Raw genomic sequence first — 12781 nt, 5'->3', positions numbered from 1 at the left:
TTCCTTGACTGGTCCCCTCTGTTCTCAACCCTGTGACCTGGGACTCAGCCCACATCACAGGTTCAGATCCACACCTGGGCTCACGCCCCATCTCTGGTCCACTTTCATGTAGGACATTTTTCTCACTTTCATTTTCCACATTCACTGACTGTGCAGGTGTTTGGGTCAGACAGCAAATCTTTCTTAAACACCTGGTTAAAAGGATAAATACCAGGACTTGTTTGGATGGCTGGACACAGACAACACAGTGGTGGTCACCAGGGGTAAGGGGTCAGAGTGAGACAGAGGAGGGTGGAGACAGTGAAATACACGCTGATGAGAGATTTGACTTGAGAAGGTGAATACAATGCCATATACAAATGATATATCATACAATTGCATGCTTGAAACGTCTGTAATATTTTTAAGATTTTATTTATCATTTTTTAGAGAGGGGGAAGAGGAGAGAGAGAAGGAAACATCCATGTGCCAGAGAAACACAGATTTGTTGACTCTGACATGCCCTCTGCCTGAGACCCAGCTGTGCACCCTGACCAAGAATAGAGCAGGGGACCCTTTGCTTCACAGGCCGGTGCTCACCCCACTGAGCCACACCAGCCAGGGCTGACACCTGTGTAATTCACCCCAATAAATTTCATTGTAAAAGACTAGTATAGGAGATATAAACACAAAACCATCATGAAAAACACTGCCTGGTGCCATCAACAACTTCTCTGTGCATGAGATGAGGGACTTGGTGTGTTTTCTCCAGAAACTCCATGAGACTGAAAGAGCAACTGGGGATTGAAATGATGGTCAGGTGGTTTGTTTGTCAACCAGCTCCCAGACAACACCGTTTTTTTCAGAAGCATGTGCCTAATTCCTGGGTGTACTTGCTCCTGAGGGAAGTGAGAGCCACCACCACCCTCTCTCCTGTGGCCTCGTCTTTCTCCCCCTCCATCAAATTCACCGAGTCCCAGCTGCGTGGCTTTATGGAGCAGTCGGAGGCGGTGACCTGCGTGGATTACTTGCCCCACCCCAACGTGCTCAGGGCCCTCTCCTCTGGTGTGGTCAAATGGACCTACAGCACTGGCCCCACCAACAGCCTGAAGGTGCGCAGGGTGTCTGGTCCTTCTGGTCTCTCCCTCACCGGGTCCCAGTGCTGTACCTGCGCCATGGCCACCTGGAGCCACCACACTCCCTTCCTGGGCTGAGTCGAAGCTCCTACATGTCTTCACCTTCACATCGCCTTGCAACTGCACCTGGGTGAGCGCCCTCTGCCTGCACAGGCCAGGCTGCTACAAGGAGTCGGCGTGCTTCCAACAGCTGCCCGCCACCACCACGCACACCTGGAAGAAACGCTTCCCCTGCTCCCTCTGCTCCAAATGTTTCACCTGCAGGGACCACCTGTCCAAGATCCAGTGCTGCCACCACAGCTTTCACCGTCACTGCTCCAGCACCCGGAACTCCCAGCACCTCGCCCAGCCACTCACCGCCGAGCAGCCTGGCCAGAGCCCTGAGCCTGTCCCAGCGCTCAGCCCCTGCCGGCCTGCAAGGCCCCGTGTAGCATGGAGCTGGCCAGCCCAGAGCAGCAGCAACATGCTTATTGTCCAGGCACTCTTCCAGTGATCCCCTGGGGACCCTAAATTGCCTCTGATCCCCTCAAGAGAGCTAGGAGGAGTCCTGAGACTGGACTATGGTCAGCTGGACCTTGAAGTTGGCCATCTGGCATGGGTGGCTGGGGCCCTTGTCTGTAAAAGAAATGGCCTTTTTTTTTTTTTTAATACAGGAAAGGCAGTTTACCAACAACTGGCCAGATACACAAAGATGAGGACCAGACCTACAACCTGAGATCCTGCCACAAGAGGGAGCCAGAAGCACGAGGCCAGTGCATCCACACAAGGTCCCAGAAGCCCCAGAACACAGGCAGGACCAACAGAAACCATCTCTCCCCTGAGGGCAGCTGGTCAAGCTTGAAGGAGGTGACCGTGACACCAAATACAAAAAGAGATGACAGCACTCCTAAGATCAGAAAGAATCAAAATCTCTGCCATCACCAAAGATCATAATAGCGCCTCAGCCCTGCCTGGTGTGGTTCAGTGTGTTGAGAACCTGACTGCAAATCAAAGGGTCGCTGGTTCCATTCCCGGTCAGGGCACATGCCTGGGTTGTGGGCCACGCCCCCAGTGGGGGGCACATGAGAGGTAACCACACATTGATGTTTCTCTCCCTCTTTCTCCTTCCTTACCCTCCCTCAATAAATAAATAAAATCTTTTTCTTATAAAAGCACCTCAATACTGAATCAAAGCCACGGAAACTGCAACTTACCCAAAAGATAATTCAAAAGAAACTCAATTAACTAAAGACAAAAACCAAAACACAATTCAATAAAATCAGGAAACATTTACATGGACCAAACAGCAAATTAAACAACAAGGCAGAAATCATAAAATAAATCCCATAACTTCTGAGGCTGAAAAATTAAGTGAATGACATGAACAACAGCACAGAGGGCATCAACCAAAGAACAGATAGACCAAGAAAACAAACAAGAGGCCAATATTCTGATTGAATATAGATGCAAAATTTCTCAATGAAATATTAGTATGATGAGTTCAAGAGCACATGAAAAGTTTTGTGCACCATGATCAAATGGGATTTAACACAGGGTCCTGAAAATTGGCAAAAACATTTCAACATGTGCAAATCAATAAAACTTTTCACCAGAATAGTAAATAAGTGATATAAAACATAGGCTTGTTTGAAGCGATGCACAGACGGCATTGGAGAATATACACCATTCTTTCAAAGTAAACATTTCATCATAAACACTGTCAACAAATTTAGTGTGTTGGTCCATTCTACTGGGTTGGTCATCTCTCAGATTTCTAACTGATTATGCTCTTCCATAAAACAATTAATATTCTTGGCTCCAAATTTGAGTCCTCCCTTTTCTTTTCAGATATTTACACGTGATCATCTTAAATTGCTCTCATATTTCCCACTGACTCTTTTTCATTCCATGTGGCAGCCCCCAGTGTCAGTAGACGGCGTCCATAGCACTGTCTGTCATCATTTGGATTTCTCCACTGTCCACTCTTGTAGGAGTCTCTCCCCTCACACACCTGGTCTCCCACAGATTCTCCAGGGCTTCCTGGGAGTCAGGCTGATCAGGGGCTGTGGCCAGGGCCCATGCCCCATGCCATCCATTCTCTCAGGCTCAGCATCTGCTCAGCATTCTTCCCACCAGGGGGCTGGTCCAATGGGAACCTCACACACAATCACACACACACACACACACACACACACACACACACACACAGGACAGAGACCCATGGCTGACATCCTGGACTCAGTCTGTTTCAGGACACCCAAGGAAGACTGCTCACTGCTCACCATGAACTTGGGAGTGTGGGCAGAGACATCCCAGAGTCCACACAGAAACATGGGGCAAGGATAACACTTCCAGCCTTCACCTGCTCCCTGACCCCCTTCCTGTGAGGGCCTGGGGTCCCTCTCTGTCGTATCAGGGTGTAATGTCCTCCCTGTGACCTGTGGATGGTCCTGGCTACTGGAAGCCACTCAGTTTCAGTCTCTGTTCTCCACTGTGGTTCCCTCTCCATCTGGGAACATTTCTCTTTCCTTCATGTATCTGTGCCTACATACTTTAGACTTGTTGTGAGTAGCTGTGCTTGGTTTCAGAGCAGACAAGGTCTCGAGCAGGTGCTACAATCCTGCCCTTGACCCTGGACACCTTGATCCTCTCATGTCCCAGCCCACTCACATCTTCATCTGGTCTGGAAATGGAAGTCTCCCTCCCATGAAGCAGCACCACTGACCCATAGCCACCGTGGGGACTGGGCTTTGTGACAACAGGATCCAGATGAGGAAACTGAGGCATAAACTGGACATTACCACTTAAGGATACACAAACATTGGATGATGAGTATTTAAGTAAATATCTGCTTTAAGGAAAAATCAGAGTTCTGGGCCAAGTCATTGTTGCCTAAATTTTGAAGGCAGGACCACAGCACAAGGAGGAGGCTTGAACCAGGAAACAAGGGGCACTGAGGGGGCAGGAATCACTCAGAGGCTTGTCTGCAGGAAGGTGGGGTAGACACTGTTGCTAAGAAAAAACAAGAAGTTGGTGAGGGTGGCTGGAATAGAAAAAAGCCACAGCTAAGCCAGGGGAAGGGACATGTTCCCTTCCCCCATTTCCCTGTGTTTCCCCTTTGTGCTCATTGTCACACACTGAGGAGGAGACCATGTCTTTGCAGAGCTGAACTCTGCAGGCACAGGGACGCCCACCTTCCTGAAGTGTCTCCAGGGCCTTTGTGACCACTGTCCATGGGAAGGACCCACAGTGAGGGGCTGACAGTCAGGCTGAGGGGGAAGGGGCCCTCATGACAAAGGACCTGGAAGGCTGTACCCTGGGTCAACTCACCTGCAAGGGGTGTCTCAGGAGGCTGTGGGTCTATTTCTTCCTCCATCATGGGAACAAGGGCCAGATTCCTGGGGACACACTGTTCCCCTTCCTGAGGGCCTGCTGATGTGACAACCCTGTGACAGGGACAGCCAGCCTCCCAGTGACCACACCCTGTGAGTCTGTCTACACTGAGGACTCTGAGGTCTCTTCTTTCTGCACAGCTGGGTTCAGAGAGGAAACACCATGGCCTCCACCATCACAGCCCTGCCCTGGCTCGGTGAGATGTGAGGGGGGAGGGGAAGCCCTGCTCTGTCAGGACCCCAGGACTCAGGAGGCTCCCAGGGAAGAGGGTTCTGCTCAGGATTCAGGGCAAATCTCTGACAGGGACTCTCTTGCAGGGCTGAGCATGGGCCTGAGGACCCCAATGCAGGCAGGTGAGTCTCCCCAGGGGTCCCATGTCCCTCTCCACATAAAGGACAAGGTGCTTCCCCATCTGGCAGCTGTAGCTGCCTTCCTTTCTACTGAGAAAGGAAGTTCTGGGTTAATGGATGGGGGACATCAGGGAAGGTCTTTGGGCTACAATCTGGGGCTGGGGGTGGAAATGTGTTGAGACCCAGCCTCTGATTCCTTTCAGGGACCCTCCCCAAACCCACCCTCTGGGCTGATCCAGGCCCTGTGATCTCTCAGTTCCGCCCCGTGACCATCTGGTGTCAGAGGGCCCAGCAGGCCCAGGACTTCCATCTGTATAAAGACGGAAGCCCAGCATCCTGGGACGGACAGACGTCACAGTATCCCAGGAAGAAGGAGAAGCTCTCTATCACACAGATGACAGAGCACACTGCAGGGAGATATCAGTGTTACTATGTAGGCCCCACTGGCTGGTCAGAGGGCAGTGACCCCCTGGAGCTGGTGGTGACAGGTAAGAACATACTCAGGGGTCCCAGCCTCAGGCTCTGTCCTCCAGAAGGAGGATGCTCTCAGGGGGTCTCCCCCTCACAGCCCAGCCCTGGGGGATGCGAGGGAGGTGTGACCCTCATTTAACACACTGCCTCCTTCTCTCCTAGGAGCCTACAGCAAACCCAGCCTCTCAGCCCTGCCCAGCCCTTGCTGTGACCTCAGGAGGGAATGTGACCCTCCAGTGTGGCTCTGAACTAGCATTTCACAGGTTCATCCTGACTTAGGAAGGAGAAGACAGGCTATCCTGGACCCTGGACTCACAGCCAGACCCCAGTGGGCAGGTCCAGGCTCTGTTCCCTATGGGCCCCATGACCCCCATCCACAGGTGGACATTCAGATGCTATGGATATTATAGGAACAGCCCCCATGTATGGTCACAACCCAGTAACCCCCTAGAGCTTCTGGTCCCAGGTGAAAAAAAAATATCTATTTTGCTTCTTCTATGTTTTGAGACTCAAGGCAGGTTCCTGGGGTCTTTGCAGGGAGGGGAGCCCCATGGGAGAGTTGGGGTGAGGGGAGCACAGGGGCTTCTGGGCCAAGGACACAGAGAGAGAGTCAGTGGGGCCTGGGGATCAGGCCAGGAGGAGAGTTCATGGGAGGAGCAGCCCTCTCACTCCTGTCTGGTCCCCGCAGGTGGTTCAGGGAAGCCCTCCCTCCTGACCCAGCATTGCCCCATTGTGGTCTCTGGACAGAACCTGACCCTCCAGTGTCACTCTGACAACTGCTATGACAGATTCGCTCTGTCCAAGGAGGGGGGACAGGACCTCCATCAAAGCTCTGTCCTGCAGCCCCAAGCTGGGCTCTCTCAAGCCAACTTCCTCCTGGACACTGTGAGTGGCTCCCATGGGGGACAATACAAGTGCTACAGTGGACACAACCTCCCCTCTGAGTGGTCAGCCCCGAGTGACCCCCTAGATATCTTGGTGGCAGGTGAAGAGCCAGCAGGTTCATTCAAGGACTCAGAGTCTGCCCAGGCCCTGCTGGGGGTCTCAGGTGGTAACAGCCAGGACAAGGGGTGTAGGGTCCCCAGGGAGGGATGTAAGGGGAGAAGGGCAGACTGAGAGAAAACAGAGACAGACAGAGAGGAGAGTCCTTAGAAAGGGTCCTGGTGACTCTCACGTCAGAATAAGGTGGATGGCAGCCCCTCACCCACCCCTTCTCTCTAGGACGGCACCCTGACAGACCCTATCTCACTGTGCAGCCAGGACCCTAGGTGCCCGCAGGAGAGAAGGTGACCCTGCTGTGTCAGTCACAGAGCCTAAAGGACACTTTCCTTCTGACCAAGGAGGGGACAGCCGATCCCCACACCCACCCCTGCATCTCAGATCACAGTCCCAAGCTCAGCAGCACCAAGCAGAGTTCTCCCTGGGCCCTGTGACCTCAGCCCACAGGTGGACCTACAGGTGTTACAGCACATGTAGCACCTCCCCCTACCTGCTGTCACAGCCCATTGCTCCCCTGGAGCTCCTGGTCCCAGGTGAGTTCCCTGACCTTGTCTTTCTGAGCTGTTATCTCATGTCCTGGTCCCCAGAGGAATATGGACTGAAAGGGGAGGGAGGGGGCTCTAGGGATGGTCACCCAGCAGAGATCTGCCCCTCAGAGACCCTGCTGCCACTGTCCACCCTGCTCCCCACCAGGTCAAGAAGGTGCCAGGTGGGCAGTGACAGAGTCTTAGAAGCCACAGTGCAGATGTAGGAGTCTGGGTGAGGTGGGGACCCCAGGTGCAGCCCAGACCCTCACCCGCTTCCACGTTCCTTCCCAGGACCATCTGGAAACCTCAGCTTCACACCCACAGAGCCCACCTCCACCTCTAGTGAGTCACTGGGTCCTTTCACTCAGAGGGGGCATAGACTAGCCCAGAGTGGTTCTGAGTTTCTCAGATGATCTAAAGTCCCCACAAATACTCAAGGACAGGGTTCTATTCTAAAGGGAGAGTCAGAGAGAGATTTCAGCAGACACAGGAGGCTTTAGAAGCTCTGAGGATCCACCCCTCCCCCACCACAGTGTCAGGCATGTACAGGGGTGAGTGAGGCCAGTGATGGAGGGGTGATCATGAATAAAGGAGATGTTGTCATTCTGGGGGATGAGCCAGACTCAAGTGGGGAGAAGGCAACCACCCCTTACCCCCATCCTGAATTTCCAGAAGTCTCTGAGGATCTGCCCCTCAGCCACACGGAGTCATGCCCCCAGAGAGGTAAGTGAGGGTCCCTGTGGGGAGGTTGTGGGTGTGTCCATGGGGGATGGGGCTGAGTCCTGTGCAAGTTCAGGCACCTCGGGAGGCTCTGACTTGGACACGCCCTCCCCCTCTCTGTGTTTCAGTGTCTCCAAGTATAAAAGGAGAGAATCATGGCTCAGAGCTTAGATTTCCTTTCAGTCTGACTCTGACCTCCTAGGAGGGGGCCTCACAAAGAAGCCCTCCAGCACATGTTATGGGGACTGTCCCTCTGTAGCAGTGACAGTGACATTGTACAAGGAGGAACAGGAAAGACATGAGTTTGGGACACCCAGGTCCTTTCCATCAGATCGTGTTCAGCTCAGAGGAGGGAAGAAGGGCTGAAGTCAGACCTGGTTCAGGTCCCGGCTCTGCTACTCCCGCTGTGGGGCCCAGATCCATTCTCTTCTCAGAAAGTCGGGTTTATGTCTGTTCTTCCCTGGTCCCTTCCTGCTCACAGGCCTGCAGTGACATTAGTGACATAAGGGGCCTTACAGAGCTCAGAAAGGTGGAGCCCCAGCCCAGCCCAACCATTTGAAGGGGTTATCAGGGTTCACTGCACACACCTGCCCCTCCTGTGTCCCCACTGTGCTGTCGGGCAAGTGATAAGGAAGGACTCTCAGCTCCAGGGGAAGGAAAGGCCCCTGAAGATGAGGATCCCAGAGCTCAGAGCTGGTGTCCACCTGGGGCAGCATGAGGACAGCACAGGAAAGACAAGTTCCCTGTATCTGGGACTCATTTCTCCCATCTTTCAGAGCAGAATCCAATCCAGGATCTGAAAAAGCTCAGTCAGTTTAGACCTTTGATGCCAGTGAATCCCTGTGGGAGAAAGAACATGAGTCCACTCTCAGCTTGTCTTGTCTCCATGGGGGACCACTGTCATTATGTAGGTGTGGGAAGACAGCAGGATTTCTGGTCCTTTTCCATGAACATCAGGTGGTCAGCTGGGTCAGGTCATCCTCCAAAACACCTCCCACCAGAATTCCAGTCAGTGCCCCCTTCCCTCTCCCAGAGTTCCCTGTACTGCTGTTACAGAACAATGTGGGGGGGGGGTGGCGAGGGCAATATACTATTACCAAAAGGAACCCCCCAGGTTCGTTATGTCCGCTGCCAGAGGAAAGATGTCTCTCAATGCCAGAGATTCATGAAAAGGAAAGGAAATGTCTATTTAATGCTATACAGACTTAAAGTGATGACCTAATGTCTTCATCAAAATCCCAAAGTCCCTTAAAACACCCACAAACACACACAGGTCTTCCTTCCCCCTTTGCCCAGTCTGGGGTACCGTATCTCAGGAAAACAAATAGAAGTCCATGGCTCAGGCTGCCCCCAGTTCTTCCCAGCAATCCATCTTGGCTGATAGGCCTCTCTCGGTTCCTGGCACCATCAGCTGTGTCACCAGGACCTCTGCTAAAGCCGGGTGGTGGTTCTCCCTTCTAAAGCTGCGGTGGTCCCCACTCTTGCAAAGCCATGTGGCTCTCCTTTCTATTGCCACAGCCAAGTGGTTTTTTCTGCACAATGGCCGTGGGAGTCCCCACTCGCAAAACCATGTGGTTCTCCCTCCAATGGCTGCCGCATCTGGGTTTAAATCCCCATGCCAGTCTTCCTCTGCAGCCCCATTCCTGACTCCTCCCACAATTGGCTATATGTGCCAGCACTCTCATAACCTTCCAGCTTTACTGGGCTGCCATCGTGAGTCTGGGCAGGCGTGGCCCCATGTCATGGAGCCAATCTTCTCCAAGCTGCCATGCAGGTGCTCCCTGTAACTCGGGGGACCTGCCCCCAGTTAGGTCTTGGTGGGGAAGTTACTTCCATTCCCCTGGCTTAGAGCATGGCCACAGCTATTTAACGTATCTATGAAACCAGTTAAAGGTTATAGATATGTTAAATGACCACACCAGAGGTCAGCTGCAAAGCTGTTGCTATGCAAAAAGCTCTCAATGGCCCTGCTCTAGTTGTCCCTTCCCCCAACTCACACCTGAAGGGGAAAGGGTGGGGACATCTTAATATTTCCTGGACACCTTGAGTTCTGGACTCCATTCCAAATCCCTATTTGGGTCCCCCCTCTTTGCTGCACCCTGTAACACTGCCTGTTACTTCATCTGTCACATCATTGGAGCCTGTCTGACATCTACAGAGATCTGTATTTTCACACAGGTGTGCATGTAAAGATCTTATTTTTTCATTTATCTTTTTGCTACTTTCTTACCAATCTTCCAATTTGATTGCAAACTGAATGAACACTTAGAAGCTATGTTAATTTTCATAAATCTCAATAGTAAAAGTGCCTGTGTTGTACATAGTCAATTATTTATCTTTACAAAAAGAAAGATGGATACAAAGAAGGAAGGAATGTGACATGGAAATTATGTTTCTCAGTCAAGGACACGAGGACCTAGCTGAGGTGGAGCAATGAAAAGGTAGATCCAGCCATCACTCCTTCATGTCCTGACATTCAGGACAAATTGAAGTCCTCCATGTGCATCTTAACTTTCCAAAGCAATGCAGGACCAGACCCCAGAGATGTCACCTCAGGGAAATGAGTTGGGTATCATTACTTTCAGAGATACATTAAAGATAACAAAACAGATGACCTAAGGCAGCCTATGTCTTTTTTCTCATATCCTATCAGTTGTCATTTTCTCTGGAGCAGCTGATCCTCTGGGATGATGGGAAAACAACTCAGATTCCAAGAGTAGAGAGTAGGGGAAATTTTCAATTATGGGATTTGCTCAAAGCATCATAACGTGTCCATGAGATGCAGGTACCCTGGTGGACATGCAGGGGGACTGGGTTGATCTGAGTCTGTCCTGACTTCTGTGACCTCTTTACCCACAATTCCTAGGTTATCAACCCCAAGACTACACAGTGGGGAACTCCATCTGCTTGGGTGTGTCTGGCTTGACCCTCGTGGTCCTCGGGGTGCTGCTGCAGGAAACTTGGCACAGTCGGAGAAGACCCCACGATGCAGCCAGCAGCTGAACACAGGGGACAACAAGCCCACCAGTCAGCAAGGTGGAGCCTGGAAAAGAGTCTGATGATCCAAAGAAGCTCTGGAGGAAACTGTGGGCGACCCTGGGAAAGAGTCTGCTTGTTACAGAACAAACAAGGGGGGGCTGGGACGATATATTATTATTGAAAGAAGGCCCCGGGTCCATTATGTCTGCCGCCCGAGGAAAGACGTCTCTCAATGCCAGAGATTTGTGAAGAGGAAAGGAAATGTTTATTTAATGCTATACTAACTTAAAGTAGTGACCTAATGTCTTTATCAAAAATCCCAAAGTCCCTCAAAACACCCACAAACACACACAGTCCTTCCTTCCTTCCCCCTTTGCCCAGTCCAGAGTACCGTATCTCAGGAAAGGAAATAAAAGTCCTTGGCTCAGGCAGTCCTCTGGTTCTTCCCAGTTAGTACTCCATCTCAACTGGGAGACCTCCCTGGGTTCCCGGCACCCTCGGCTGAGTCGCCAGGATCTCTGCTAAAACCAGGTGGTGGTTCCCCTTCTAAAGCTGTGGGAGTCCCCGCTCTGTCCAGGCCTCGTGGTTCTCCCTTTCAGGGCTGCGGGAGTCTCCACTCTGTCAAGGCCGCATGGTTCTCTCTCCTAAAGCAGCACGGTTCTCTCTCAATGGCTGAGGTCCTCCCCATTCTGCTAAAGCCGCATGGTTCTCTCCTCTCAGGACTGCGCATGGCTCTCCTTCCTAAAGCAGCATGGTTCTCCCTCCTCAGGGCTGCGGGAAGGGGAGAGTCCCCACTCTGCCAAAGCTGTGTGGTTCTCTCTCTGCAATGGCCGTGATCCTCTCTGCACCTCCATAGCCACATGGTTCTCTCCCCTCTAAAGCAGCATGATTCTCCTTCCTAAAGCAGCATGGTTCTCTTTTCTAATGGCTGCCAAGTCTGGGTTTTAAATCCCCGCGGCCAATCTTCCTCTGCAGCCTCATTTCCAACTCCTCCCACACTCGGCTTCACTTGCCAGAATTCATATGCTTCCAGCTTTACTGGGCTGCCATCATGAGTCTGGGTAGGTGTGGCCCATGTGCTGGAGCCAATCTTCTCTGAGCTCCCATGCAGGCACTGTAGCTTGGGGGATCTGCCCCCAGTCACGTCTTGGTGGGGAAGTTACTTCCATTCCCCTGGCTCAGAAATGATCACAGCTATTTAACATATCTAAGCAGCCAGCCAAAGGCTATAGATATGTTAAATGACCACGCCAGAGGGTAGCTGCAAGGCTGTTGCTATGCAAAACAGATCTCAATGGCCCTGCTCCATTTGTCCCTTCCCCCAACCCACACCATGGGGGGGTGGGCGGTGGAGACATCTTAAAATCTCCTGGACACCTTAAGTTCTGGACCCCATTTCAAATGCCTATTTGGGGTCCCCCCTCTAGGCTGCACCCTGTAACAGCCCCAAGTCCTGGAGCCAATCATCTCCAAGCTTCCACACAGGTGCTGTAACTAGGGGGACCTGCCCCTCAAGTTGGGTCTTGGTGGGGAAGTTACTTGCATTTCCTTGGCTCTGAGCATGGCCACAGCTATTTAACATATCTAAGCAACCAGCCAAAGGCTATAGATATGTTAAATGACCACACCAGAGGTTAGCTACAAGGCTGTTGCTATGTGAAACAGCTCTCAAAGGCCCTGCTCCATTTGTCCCTTCCCCCAACCCACACCCTGGGAGGGCAGGGGGTGAAGACATCCTAAAATCTCCTAGACACCTTGAGTTCTGGACCCCATTTTAAATGCCCATTTGGGGTCCCCCCTCTTGGCTGCACCCTGTAACATGCTGAGAATGTGGAGGGTGTGGGTGTCGTTCCCGTGCAGGGAGAGGTGGGGCTGCTGCTGCAGAGGCTTCTCCACAGTTAGGCTGTGGGCGTCTCACCTCACTGCACTCCTGACTTTCCTTGACTTGCCCCTCTGTTCTCAACCCCGTGACCTGGGGCTCAGCCCACATCACAGGTTCAGATCTACACCTGGGCTCACCCTCCACCTCTGGTCCACTTTCATGTAGGACATTTCTCTCACTTTCATTTTCCACATTCGCTAACTGTTTATGTATTTGGGTCATATAACAAATCTGTGTTAAATGACTGATTAAAAGGATAAACACCAGGAACAGTTTGGACGGATGGACACAGACAACAAAGTGGTGGTCACCAGGGGAAAGGGGTCAGAGTGAGACAGAGGAGGGTGAAGAGAGTGAAAAATATGG

At 52.0% G+C, this 12781-nt stretch overlaps 1 pseudogene; it reads left to right on the top strand.

Moving 5' to 3' along the window:
- Positions 1 to 4637: 4637 nt before the first annotated feature.
- Positions 4638 to 10557, top strand: LOC123825095 (annotated as a pseudogene).
- The last annotated feature ends 2224 nt before the right edge of the window (positions 10558 to 12781 follow it).

This window comes from Phyllostomus hastatus, unplaced genomic scaffold (assembly GCF_019186645.2).
Source record: "Phyllostomus hastatus isolate PE091 unplaced genomic scaffold, TTU_PhHast_1.1 phas_contig_125, whole genome shotgun sequence".
NCBI classification, from domain to species: domain Eukaryota; kingdom Metazoa; phylum Chordata; class Mammalia; order Chiroptera; family Phyllostomidae; genus Phyllostomus; species Phyllostomus hastatus.
Note: the sequence above shows the minus strand (reverse complement) of the source record. Positions and strands in the feature narration are given on the sequence as shown.